The sequence below is a fragment of the Chroicocephalus ridibundus genome, chromosome 4 (genome assembly GCF_963924245.1).
Source record: "Chroicocephalus ridibundus chromosome 4, bChrRid1.1, whole genome shotgun sequence".
Lineage (NCBI taxonomy): Eukaryota > Metazoa > Chordata > Aves > Charadriiformes > Laridae > Chroicocephalus > Chroicocephalus ridibundus.
This window is the reverse complement of record NC_086287.1, coordinates 43,073,890-43,087,238: the sequence shown is the minus strand read 5'-3', so window position 1 is coordinate 43,087,238 and position 13,349 is coordinate 43,073,890. Positions and strand designations below refer to the sequence as shown.

The window sequence follows — 13,349 nt, the reverse complement described above, 5'->3', positions numbered from 1 at the left end:
CATCTATTAAAATATTAGTCTGTGGGATACTACATGCAAGAGCAAATCCTACTGAAACTTCTTGCACCTGCAGGGGAAATGTTCCATATACGGTATGGAGGCTGGCAGAGTCTTGATTCGGAATAAAATTTAAATGATTCTGGTCGTTTTGCCACATCCTGTTTCTCTCATTTATGCATGCACTATTTTGATAACCAGCAAATAGTTCTCAGTTTGCTGGAGCTAAAGATAGCCTTGAATCGTAGCACCAGTATCCTGCTCCTCTGGAAGTGCTTGGGTTCTCTCCCCTGCAGAGACTGGGGCCAGCATCAAAAATTGGGGCCAGCCTTAAGTTTCCCTTCTGGCATTTCTTTAGGTTTAGCATGATTTCATAACTGCCTTTGAAGTGTTTCAGAGTAACCCAAACAATGACAAGCTGCAGAGTTTCATTCTCTGGTTAGTAAAATGACCGGTATCATCTCTCTTTTTGTTTCTTAAGTTGCGATCCTTTGTTTTGTGTGAGATACGAAGTCGCAGGAGAAAAGCAGTTGGTATGCTTCAATTTCCTGACTCTGCCCGAGGGCCTTCCCTTGTTAACTCTGTTTCTAGCATTAGGGCCTTTTTGGCACGTGAACCATTCTGTAGATCCCTTGACTGATTTCGGCACATCTTGTGTTTACATCCTGTTTTATTCCCCCCAGAGCATAGGTGTTTTAATATCAGAGAGAACACTTGATCTTAAGAACACTGTCAGTGGCCACAGGAGCAATCCGCATGTGGACGTCTTGACTAACATGGCAGCTACACCACTTCCAGCAGTCTTCCTGCTGCTATCCCTGAGTACTGTGGCTCGCTCTGTAGCAACCTGTGGTGGTTCAGGGTGCTCCTCCAACCTTTGGTCATGTTTGAATGGCCATGTTGTCTCCTCCCCCTCTTCTTCAGACTCCAATGGTGGTTGGATTTAGAATTCAAATAGCCAAGTCATGCAGGTAGGATTGGAAAGATCTGCCTACCTCTTTCATATTCGTAATGAAGAAGGGCCAGGTCAAGAAGATGCATCAAAGCCATTACTTCTAGGTACTTTTATTTATTTGACTTCCAAAATTGTTTGGTCTAAGTATATTTTATACTGAAAAAGGGTATGCAGTCTGCTTTGGAAAAGCAATGGTGCTATCTGCATTGGAAAGAGTGATGCGGTTTTACCTTCAGTTAGTAAATCCATGCAGAGCTCAAATATGAGGAAAAGTCTTCATGAAAACCTGTGGTTTAGCTGTTCAAGTGAAGTGGTGAGTGGAACTTAAGAGTTTACATTGATCTGATAACGTGTTAATACTGTAAATGCTTTGTGTATATATATATACCTTTGCCTTGGAATAGTGTTTTCCTAATGAAGAAAAGAGGTAGAAGATTACAAATCCAGTTGAATAACTGGCAGGGATTAAAGTTGGAAATCAGTGGCTTAACGGTGCTCCTCTGCTGGAAAATCCCAGTTTGAGCTCCACCACAGTGCAGTTGGTGTGCATGCTCAGGAGCTTACATGTGCCATTGGATCCGGCCTTTGTAGCCTTCTCTTGAAACTGAGATCTAGTTAAAATTAATACTTGGTTACTCTCAAATTTGAAGAATGGCCAGGCTGATATTTTGTGCAGTTCCATCAAACTTTGAGAACAAAGTTTTTCCTGACATCTGACATTTTCCGGGCCTTTTGCGTAATGTATGTTAAGCTGAATGGTCTATGTAGGCTGGTGTGCTTCCCGAGGCAGATGGACAAGGTGTATATTTTAACTAGATACTTACAGAAGGATTTTTCAGAGGACAAAAGTGATAAGCACCTCCTTCTACAGGCTTATAAATTCTTCATGTTTTATTTTCCTTGGTCTATCTGGAGATGCTAACCATCTTAATACGCTACAGCCATTTAAAATTGCACACAAAAATACTTGGCTGTCCAACGCCCAATAGCGCAGAATGCCGCAGATCCCACGTGGTGGTTGAAAGCCCAGCACTAGACACACTAACCCTTATCATCAGTTATTTGCTATTTATAGATCAGTAGCATCCAGAGTAAGGAAGAACTCGGTGAGGCTGCTCAGGTGAGCAAGACTAGTATTTTGGGTTGCCTTGCTCTCATCAGCAATCCTGGAACTACTTAGCTAAGTGAGGCTAATAACATTTGGCTCTGTGTGTGGAGTGTTGTATTCTTTCCATTAAACAAAACATGACCTCTACAGGTTCTCCTTTTCTGGTGTAAACACGATGTCTACACTGACCGGGGAACCTCAGTACTAGTGCTGCTGATTCCAAATAAAGTAATGGTGACAGGACCCTTCCCGGGAACTTAGTCTGCCAAATTTATAATGCAGCAATGCAAGAAAATGAACTCATTGGACCAGATCCTCAGAACTGTTGTAAATCTTGGTCACCTTATGGACGTTGCTGGAAGTATGCCAGTGTACACCAGGAAACAAATGGGTCGTTCCCCTTCTTTATTCCCTACCACCACCTTGTATATTTTTTTACTTTTAGTATTTATATGCAACTGATGGTCTTTCTTGGAGGAAATCCTTTGAAAGAGGAAATCCTTTGCTTGCCTGCTTTTTCCCTCAGTGGTGCTGTTGACCTTCTGTGAGCAGTTCTGCAGGGCAGAGATGTGGTTTGTTACCAAGTTTCAGTGCGTGTTGCCCATCTCTTCCCCTTCCCCCTCCTCCTCCGTTTTGTGGAGCAGATGGTGCTAATTCCCATGGTGGCTCTTGTTGCAGCTGAGGTCTCTTCCCTGATGCCTCTGCTGTATCATGGAAACTCCCTGTGGTCTTTTTGGAGAAGAGAAAACACAGTTGATTATTGTCTTTTGTTTATGACTTTTAAGATCCTATTAAGATTATATTTCTTTTTGCTGTGCTCTTTTACCTCCCCTTCCAACCTGTCCCAAGGATCTTTGGTCTGAAACTCCCTGTAACTTGGGGAATATTGCTTTTCATTGCTGTTGTTAGTTGTATTATTTTGCATTCCTACAGACACTCACCCACCACATGTTTACCTTTGTAAACATTCTCCCATTTTGATCATATTTACATTTTTTTTAACCAGAAACGCTGACTCTTTACATATAACAAAGGTCATTCTATTGTTTTCTGTTTCAATTTAGGGGCTGAAGCACCACTAATTGCCATTTTTAATTAGCCCCTTCTTTAGTGCCCCTTTTCGCATACTTTGGGCCTCCCTCTCTCTTGTATTACACAAATACAACAGGATAATTGCTAAAAACCATCTTGCTCTCTACTGGGCCACCAATGTATCCTGCCCACACCTCTCAGCCTATCCTGATGTCAGACGTCCCTGTCTTCAATGTGCTGCATTGCTCTCTCCAGACCTCTCTCCAGACCTTTCTGATTGCTTTTGACCATATTTTTCCCTCTTTACAATTAAGTCAGTGGTTTTATATTGGTGAAATCAGGAATAGAATTTCACCTCGTGTATCTGATTGCTTTATTTCTTGCGCCAGCTTCTCTCCTAATTGAGATTGCTGTGTTGCTCCAGCATTCTTCTGCCATAAATCTCTCTGTGCATTTTTGCGTATCATATAATGATGCCTCCCTGACCCTGCGCATTGTGCTACTCAACTTTCCTCCAAACCACTCACAAAATCCACTCCTTTTAGGCTAGCCTTCCTTTGCTGTTCTCCACCCTTGCCTTTTATGCCAGATGTGAAGCCAAATCCTGACGCTACTGAAGTCATTTGAAATGTTGCCATTTGCTTCACTGAGATGAAGACTGAGTTCACTGTCTACAGATTTAAATATTATGAATGGGGGGGAAGTGGGGAATAAAATGACACGAGAAAAAGAATCATTAAGTTCATTACACCCACTGAACCGATCCTGTAAGCTCTCACTGTTGTGGTATGTGTCCTCCTGTGCCACTGTTTTTTGTCACCCTTGCTGTGCTATTCTTAATTTAGATTGTAAATTCCTCACATCAGACCCTTTCTGTTTCATTTCTCCTTAATGTGGCATGCCCACCTATGTCATTGTGCAAACGTAGTAACTCAAGGAGAAGATGTAGTCTTCTGAAAATCTGACCCAGTTTAAGCAATTAAAAATAATAATAATAAATCACCTTTTCATAGTAGCAAACAGGAAACCTCTGAGCAGTGGTCAGGATCTCAGTGGAAAGTCTAGCTTCACTGTGTGACGGGACATGCAGTGACCACAGTAAGGGGCAGGACAGAAGCCTGTGGAGGAACATTTTGTTCATCAGCTTTGTATCTGTGCCAGGCCGAGGGGTATAAATCCTTAAAATTCTTTATATGGGCAGATGTAGTTTTCTTTGGAAAATAGGCACACTGAAATAACTTCTGTAGGGTCTTCAGCAAGTAATTGTCCCAGTTTTGTATTACGAGAGAGGACACACAGTGATCCTGCATTTTTTCTTAGGTTACTCTGTACAGTCTGCTGTATCCTGTCAGCCTCTCAGGTGAATCCTTAAAGGCCTGAGCTGTCCCAGTGACATAATGCTTTAGAGTAGCTGTTGTTTTGTAGAGAGCATTGGGTTTGGTCCAGGCTGTCCTAACGATCTGCTGAGTGGTGGTTATGTCCAAAATGAAACAGGCAAGCAGTGCTCTCTACAGCTGGAGCTCAGACGGGAGGTAGGGGAGCGAAGCAGGCTGTTTCTGAGGAGCTGCATGACTCCGCTGTTCACCCTCTTGTTCATTAGTAAGTGGCCTGTGGCCTTCGTGAGATACAGAGTGATGCATTCCAGTTACATCAAACTCTGATACTGCCTGATAGCAGTGGCGCAACAGATTCAACTTTATTTTGCAGATATCACAAGCTAATTTCATTCTTACCGAAGTCACTGGCTAAACAAAGCCAACATTCCCCTCTGATACATGTGAGATACTTGTCTTCCCCTCCTTTTTCTTTCTCTGCCTAAGGTTTACTTTAAAACACCGAATACCTGATTCTCCTCTTGCTCCTGGATTTCACTGGTTTAATTCCCACAACTTGCACAGTTCCCTTGGTTTAGAGAAGTGATAAAAGAAAAATAGAGTCTCTTTCATGTCATGTGACAAGCCAGTGGTGGCATGGTGCAGTGGGAGAGAGCTGCTCTGAACATCAGCTAGCAGTGGTCTGTCTGTCTTGCTGCATCTGTTTCTTTGATATTTGAACAGGACTCTTCTGAGACAGTCTCTGTCATTCCTTAATTAGCTTGTCACTCCAGGGAGCAAAAAAAAAAAACTCAACAAAAAAAAAATGGGATGGGAATTTAATCTGGCTCTCCTGGATGACAGGGCACAGCGCAAGGCTGGCCAAAGAAATATGTATTTAAACAAATTGCTTCACATTTACACATTAACCCTTGAGTGAGTCGTGCATTCCTTAAAGAATCTACTTTGTGATTGACTAATTTCCCATCTTTTGCTAAGGCCAGTGAAGGAGCATATCTGGGAGAGTCCAATCAATCATCTGTTTCTGCAGTTACTCCTCCTGTCCTGTCTTTTCTGTGCTAGAAATCCTCCTCTATCCCACTCCCAGACAAGTCTCTCAGAGTAGAAACCTTCTGTTTGTCAATTCTTAGACCATGCTTACTGTCCTTTTGTCCAAGAAGTGATGGTGGGAAGCAGTTTCAGGCAGAAATCTCAGAACATCTCTTGTAAGCATAAAGATGCTCATGAGAATAGTGGGGAAGGAAGAGTGAGGTTGAGGATCTACAGCAGGAAGACCCTCTGCCATATGCTGTCCTCTAAGATACTAGCAAAAAGCATTGAATGGCTGATTGAGGATTTGTGCACCTCCACATGATGGGTTCACGTGTACCTGAGAGACAGCTTCACTCACTGGCCCTAGGATCTCCACTGGTACAAACGGTATCAGAGGAGTAAGTAAAAATATTAAAGCAGGCTGAGATGTCCTGCTGTGTGGGAGACAAGAGTTTTAGCAGGAGGCAGTCACAAGCTCCAGAACATGTTTGAGCCAAGGATAAAAATGGCCATTGTGGGAATTACAGCAAATACAAAACACAGGCTTGGTTATTGTTTCAGTCACTTCTGAACAGTCAGTAGTCTGTTCATTTAACTCTTATGAACAGGTGTCTCTTTTTTTTTTTTTTTTTTGCAAGAGACAAGAATTCATGTTCTCAAGTACATAGCTCTGTTACAGTTCTTTCACCTAGTATTTTTAGCTAATACAACAACTCTGATACTCTGCAAAACAAGTGCTGAAGTCTTAACATGTACCTTGATTTTCTTCATAAGGTCAGCTGCCACTTTAATTTCTCTACAACCTGGTTTTTCCTGCTAGAAAAGATACCTAACAGTTACAGTTACACTGTGTGAAATCTCGTTTTGTTCCTATAACATGGTATTTTCTCCAAACAGTATTTAACTAGAGAGCTCCTCTCCGGCATAACTCCGACTTCACTGGAGTTACAGCAGAAACAAATTCTGTCGCTAGAAACCAAGTAATGGATCAAAGATTTATAATTAGAATCTCTTGTACCCTGTGGTCCTGTAAACATTTTCCACATCAGAGGCAAAGTCTTCATTAGGATAAATGAGATAACACGCTTTACTTCAGGCTTGTAGTAGCCATGTAGGCTATTTTCTCTCCCCATTTAAACAGATTTAACTGAAGTCAGTTCTTGTTGCTGGATTTCCAGATCTGTTGACTTAAATCTCCTTCCTGATGAGTCTGTCCAATATTGTCAGCAGGAATGAAAACTTTCCCACAGGCTGTTCTGCCCATCTACACCAATCCTAGGCCCTGACTGTGTGCGATAACTGGTTCCTTCTTATTCTTTCAGTTAGAAAGTAAATTGTTAAGCAGTTAATTTAAGATAAATCAGTATATTACTTATCTAAAGCAAAATAAAGCCATATAGAAAGACATTGAGTTAAAAAAACATATGTTTTAACCAACGTAGTTAGTCCAGAAATGGACATCTTCTGATGAGTGATGTTGCAATTATAAGCTGCTTGTGACTTCCTTGCTTCCAGAAATTACTGCTGCCCCAGCCTCCTAGCAGAGAAGTTTGTGTGCAGCTGCCTTCTCAGGCAAAATCAGATGGTTTAATTCTGACCACCAATTTAAACTATTTATGCTAACCCAGTTTGTTTTGCTTGATGCAAATTAGGAACCTTCTTCAAGAAGACTGGGGCAATAACCTGGGATACAGTGGTGCTGTAATCATTCCAGCTGAAGCTAGATGAGGACTTCTTTGCACAGCAGAAATTGGTGCAATTTCCTTAGGTAACTTGCTCTTCAGGAAGGTTCTTGGTACATGTGGTCCTGAAGAAATAGGCTCACTGTGGTACAGGTGCTCATGGTATCATCATCTGACCACTATTGACTGGGTTTAGACTCCCAAGACACTATGTGAGGATAACAAGTTTCATTAAATTCTCTCAAAGTATTTCTCTGCTTTCCCTTCTTGGCCCCTTTTATTTCAATATGTGGCTGAAAACCACGAATTTTGTTAGTCTTCACTGCAGATCTAAATGCTTCAGAACCGGGGCTGTTTGTACTTCACAAGGATGGTAGTACTTGCCAGTAACTCTTTTTGTTGATGGGTCTTCATAGTTATCTATGAACCTTATAGAGAAAATATAATGGTCAAAGTGTAGATTGACCTGCACCAACTGATGGTATTCTGGCATCTAACAGATGAAGTATAACCCCACACTCACTCCTCACTTGTCCCATCGGTATAAAGAACAAAAGTTACATTCAGAGACAGTTGTATAAATTGTCATTATTGCACTCTACATCAGGACCCTTAGTAAGAATAGTACAAACCAGATTTACTAAGAAGTAACTTGAGCCTTTACTAGAATTGAACCATCTTGGATGACAAATTTCTGAAAAGTTATAATTTCCTCCTTTATCGCTTTCACATTCCAGCCTGCAAAAAAGGAGTAGAAAAGCCAAAATAGAGTGAAAGCGCTTTTGCGGGATAGTGAGCCTGCTGGGAAGGCAGACGTTTCTGCTGTCCCGGAGGAGGGCTGTGCTCAAGTGGAATCTTAGCTCTGTTGTGCCAGACCAGGCAGTTTGTGTCCAAATCGCAACTGAACTGATTTGCTAGTGAGATTCCAAAGAGGCTGGCTGGAGAGCTGTAATAAAACTTCCCAAAGCAGCGAATTAGTCCTGAAACAATTAGCCAGCTTTGCGTGCCTGCCCCAAACGCAGGTGTTTGAGAGGAAGCTCTTTATTTTAGTTCACAGAGATGTCTACAGACTGAAGTTTAGTTATGGATTTCCTATATTGGGCTTATTCAAGCATGAGTATATGTACATTATGAAATATTTATAAGGATGGTTACAACATGGAAACATGTTGTCTGTTTCTGGCTGTACAAGTTTTGGAGGAATAAGATGGAAAAGTACTCTGAGTTGGAGGAATTAAAGGGACTACTAGCATGAAAAAAATTCAGTAGAAGGCTCAGACATTAGATTTGCCTTATACTTGTTTTTTAATTGTTTTTTTTCTATTTTAAATATACTTTTTTTTTTCATCTATTCTGAATAAAAGGTGCGAAAAACAGCAAGATACAAATATAAGCAAGGACTAGTCAAAACTGCAGCGTAGGCAAACAGAGGACCATTAGCTTTTCTTTTTTTTCCCTGGTGTCTTCCTTACAGTGACCTTCAGTATGACTTATGTTAACAGGAGGCTAAAAACCTTCTGAGAGGAATGTGACTTTGAAGTTGGTTGTGTTCCTTTTACTGAAAGCTTTGTTACAAGAGACCCCCAGCCTTCCCACCCCACTGTAGAGAGGCCTGGCACTGCTGTGAGGTTTTTCTTGTGGATGGAACAGAAGGTGAGTGCTTTTCCCAGGAGAGTTCACAGCCTGGCATGAGTATTACAAAATCGCCGCACAACTCTTCCTGCTCCCCCTAGGAATACATTTCTCTTTTGTTTTCACGAGGTCAAATTCACTGCTGAGTTTTAGTGGAGTGTGGTCTGCCCCTGGTGTGCATTTTGTTCATATGATAAATTCTATAGGATCTCCAGCAATTATGGTGTGTCAGGACATCCACCTCAGAGCTGTTTTGGGCATCCACACAGTGTTCCATTAACATCAAGTTTGGGCTTTGATTCAATAGTGACTCACTGAGGGCAGAGCGTTGCTTCATGAAGTACCAGCTATGCACTCTGTACTGCCTGGGGTTTCAAACCAACCCATAGAGACACAGCCCTCCTTTGAAATATGTGCCCAAGTAGTTCATAATACAGCAGCGTAAGGAGGGCATATATTGGGGACCACACTGGTGAGAAATCTTCTATGATTGCAGAGCGTCGCAGGAGATTCTGATTTATTTCTGGAGCCAACAGGGCTTTGGCAATTAGGGGTTTGTCCCGAGACCCCCCTCCTACCAGTGACATACTTGACATCACCAAGGGTACTTGGTGGTTGTATCAGATGCAGCGTGAGCTGATCCAGAAGAAGCTAACTAAGATTCTGCCTGTTTGTTTGTTTTAATGTATCACAGAAAATTGTTGAGGCTACCAAGAGCACTGGAGTGGAATATTTATTTATTTATAGACACACTGTTTACATATCATAGCTTGATGAAAGGCTGAACTCATTACACGTGAACTGAACATGTGACTCTCTAGTTATCTGCATCATGCTGGGTGGCGGTAGTCCAAGGCAATATATGTATGTACTCTGAGCTGCAGTTGTGCAGCTGAAGCAGTTGTTCTCTTTCAGCTTGCCTTTGCCTCTCTGCTGAAAGTTAATGTCCCCTTGGTGTGCCAGCTAAGCTCCTCCTTTTAAGTATCTCTTTAAAAATAATTTAGATTAGCATAAACAAATAATTTAAGCAGTAGGTCTCTTTACTTGAAGTTTATCTCAGCCGGTGAAGGTTTGGGAATGCTTGCACAAGCCCCTTGACTAGTGGCAAGGGTGGTAACTTCTGGCTGAGGCCTTGGGGATTAAGTGGGAAGCAGCAGACTTTCTATGTACCATGGTGGCACTTAGAGGACATGTCACAAAAGCATGTAGTTCTTTATTTAAGTCTTGTTTTGCCTAAGTAGTCTCCACTGGCAGCAACGTTAATTGAAATGGAATACACTGTTCATAAAGGTTTCTCTCTGAATCACCATTGTGATTTAGTGTAATGGGTTTCTGTAGTATGTGAAGGAGGAGAGAGGGGGTAAAAAGACAAAGCAGACGCATTTCTGCTTCTAAGCAGAGTAAACCTCCATCGTATTCTGCTATGGTGCATCCAGCATGAATAATATCACAAAAGTTACGCCTGCTGCTTATGAACAGTTCTTTTTGAGAGACACTTTTTTGCTGATATGTTGAGAAATGCACAAGAGCAACTGTGCTCCCTGTTGACAGGGTGGCTTATGAGTAGCACACAGACTATGCATTTGGAAAGAATTTCTGTGCTATCTCTCAGGTGGTGCTGTCTCACTAAACACTGCCTCTTTCTTCTTTGGAGGCCTTTCTATTGGTGCACCTTCACAATATCATCTAGGTGAAGAGGAAACCACATTTGGACTTGTGTCAAGGGTAATCTCTTAATGAAAGATCTAGCCATTTTTTTTATTATCTTTGCACTTGAAAGTACATTAATGACTTGCTCTCATAGCAAGCAGAGAAACTGGACAGAGTGGATAGAAGGAAGTATGGTTTGTAGCTCAGGATGAGAGAAGAAAGTGGTGGAGTAACAGTGCTGCAAGAAATAGCAGGAAAGTTGAACTTTGCGGCCTTGTGGAAAGCCCAAGGTGGCAGGTGCAGTAATATTGACTAGTCTGCTCTGCTCCTGGGAAAACTGTCTCGTCCTCGTCAGGGTGTCTGATCACACTTAAGTTGCAGCGTGGATGGCAGAAACTTTGACGGTGCCAACAGAGTAAAATGAGACCGAAATAACAAGTTTGTAACTTCTGAGGGTGAAGATCCTTCAGATATGTTGAAACAACAGAGACAACTCCTGTAACCTCCTTGCTTCCATCTCTTTCAAAATATGAAAAAAAATTACTGGATCAGTGAAGGATGTGTAGAACTTGCTGACTGGTGGTGTAGGTCCACAATTGGTTTAAGCCAGTGCTGCAGTCTTGTCCTTCAGCTGTCCCTGACTATATGTTGCAGCCCCGACACTACCTTTTCTTGTACCAGGCATGGAGTAGTTCAGGCCAGAGAACAAATTGCACATACAACTTTTTTTTTTTTTTACATTATTGTTTTACATTTAGTGATTATGTGAGCGCTTGTGCTGGCATAAGGGGGAGAGCGGTGTGAGGGTGGGAACAGTGGCAAGAGAAGGGTAGAGGACATTTATTTTAAGGTCAGTGGCTGGCTTGAACTGATTGTGGGACTATGGCATAGAGTGGCTGTGTAGTCAGCAGGGAAGGAGATAACGCACGTCTGGTTGATTAAAATAGTGCAGGTGTTAAAGCTAATGCAGCAGGTCCTGTGCTTGGAGACGGTTCATGTCCTCCCTGTGCCTTTAGCTTCTCTATCAGCAAAAGTGCAGATAACTCTCTCAAGGGGCTCCTGTGGGGTTTAATTCAGTAAAGCCCTCTGGAGGGGAGGTTTATAGAGATAGGCAGTGTTTGTAGATTGTAACCAGGTGCTTGTGCTGACCAAGAAAGTTTGAAGCATTTACACTTGGCTGGGAATGTGCAAGTTTCTCAGGCCTGGTGCAGACCTTCCTTCAGAAGTGGGGATCCCAGCTTTGTAACGCTGGGTTTGTGCTGCACATTCTGGCCTGCAGCCTTCAGTGGTGAAAAACAGGGCTAAGGCAGTGTATGTTCAGAGGGACAATGCTTGCAGTGAAGGAAGCGCCACCTTGTCCTCAGTGATGTTTGCTAGTTGCAAATTTGTCCATATGTAAGTGGCAGAGTGTCGACTTTCACTGAGACTTTACCTTTAAGTAGATTATATCAGGTAGCACCTGCACATGCATGATAGGGGAGATAGTACAAAGCAATTGATCTAGCAGCCTCTCAGCTGGGAGAACAAGAGCAGTGTGTTGTATGAAAGGTCTTTAGTAGAGAGATTTGCTACTAGTTGCTTCCTTTTGGTATATACCCCTAGGCCCTGTCTAGTCTCCAGACCCTCCAGAAGGGGAAGAATAAGCAACAGTGACAGCAGGGAGAATTTGTTGATGATGCTGAGGGGTATGAAGAGATGGTGTTTAATTTTATTCTGAATGGGGACTATTTTAACATTAATGAAAGTGCACAGAAGTCTGGAGAAGGGGCCTACCTGCTTATCACTTGCTTCCTTGTAGCTCTGCTAAGCAGACGTCTTTCTGATTCTCTTGATTTTCCCCACTAAAAGTTTACATGTGCAATAATTTCATTTAAATGTGTTTCAGTTAAAGAGGGCTTTAAAGAAAGAGAGAACATTAGGTCCCATAGAATGTGCTAGGTTTGGAGCAAAAGCTGAGGTCTTGGTTTTACAAGAAGATGATTCTTCAGTTTGCTTCCGTGTATTTCCAATGATACTGATCAGTTGTATGTCTCAAGTCATATGTCATTTTACTATTTTAACATTGTCTTGGGTCAAAAACTGCTGTTGAACATAATGTTGACTGTCATAGAATCATAGAATCATTTAGTGTGGAAAAGACCCTTAAGATCATTGAGTCCAACTGTAAACCTAACACTGCCAAGTCCACCACATCTACAAGTCTTATAAATACCTCCAGGGAGGGTGACTCAGTCACTTCCCTGGGCAGCCTGTTCCAGTGCTTGATAACCCTTTCGGTGAAGAAATTTTTCTTAATATCCAATCCAAAACTCCCCTGATGCAACTTGAGGACACTTTCTCGTGTCCTATCACTTGTTACTTGGGAAAAGAGACTGACACCATAAACTAGCTTCCTCATGGAAGATTCCTTTAGTCTCCTTTTATCTATTAGTCATATAGCAAATGGACTTTTACCTTCCCTTGATCAAGTAGATGGGCCATATCAATATTGTAAGCATGAAATTGTGTTAGTTTGCAAAAATGTCCTGCTCACTAGTGTAACTTCAACGAGCTCTGGCTTTGCGTCTGCATCTCTTTTCTGGAGATGCTCCCGTCTTCCAGCACTACACATGTGTGAGTGGAGGGAATGTCAAATACCATAATATTTGTTGCACTTTTATTTCTGGCTGCTATTTGATTCTATGTTTTAGCGCTTCTTTAAGGTTCTGATTCTTTTAAGAACATCAACTCCAGTCATAGTTCTGTCTCAGAACAGCTTGTTACCACTATTTTAAAATAGTTCCCAAGATGGCATTACCGCAGAAAAAAATATTTTAGAATTTTCCCCCACAGGTTGTTAACCTAAGAGCACCTGACAGCACTTACTCTAATGGCATTCTTTGAGCAAGTTTTGAGTGTGTGCAGGAACAGTGGGTGAGAAGCAAATG

General features: G+C 41.9%; 1 protein-coding gene across 5 annotated transcripts in view; it reads left to right on the top strand.

The window, feature by feature from the left end:
• DPF3 (double PHD fingers 3) overlaps positions 1 to 13,349 on the top strand; it is a 170,865-nt gene that overhangs the window by 34,721 nt on the left and 122,795 nt on the right. The window lies entirely within an intron of this gene.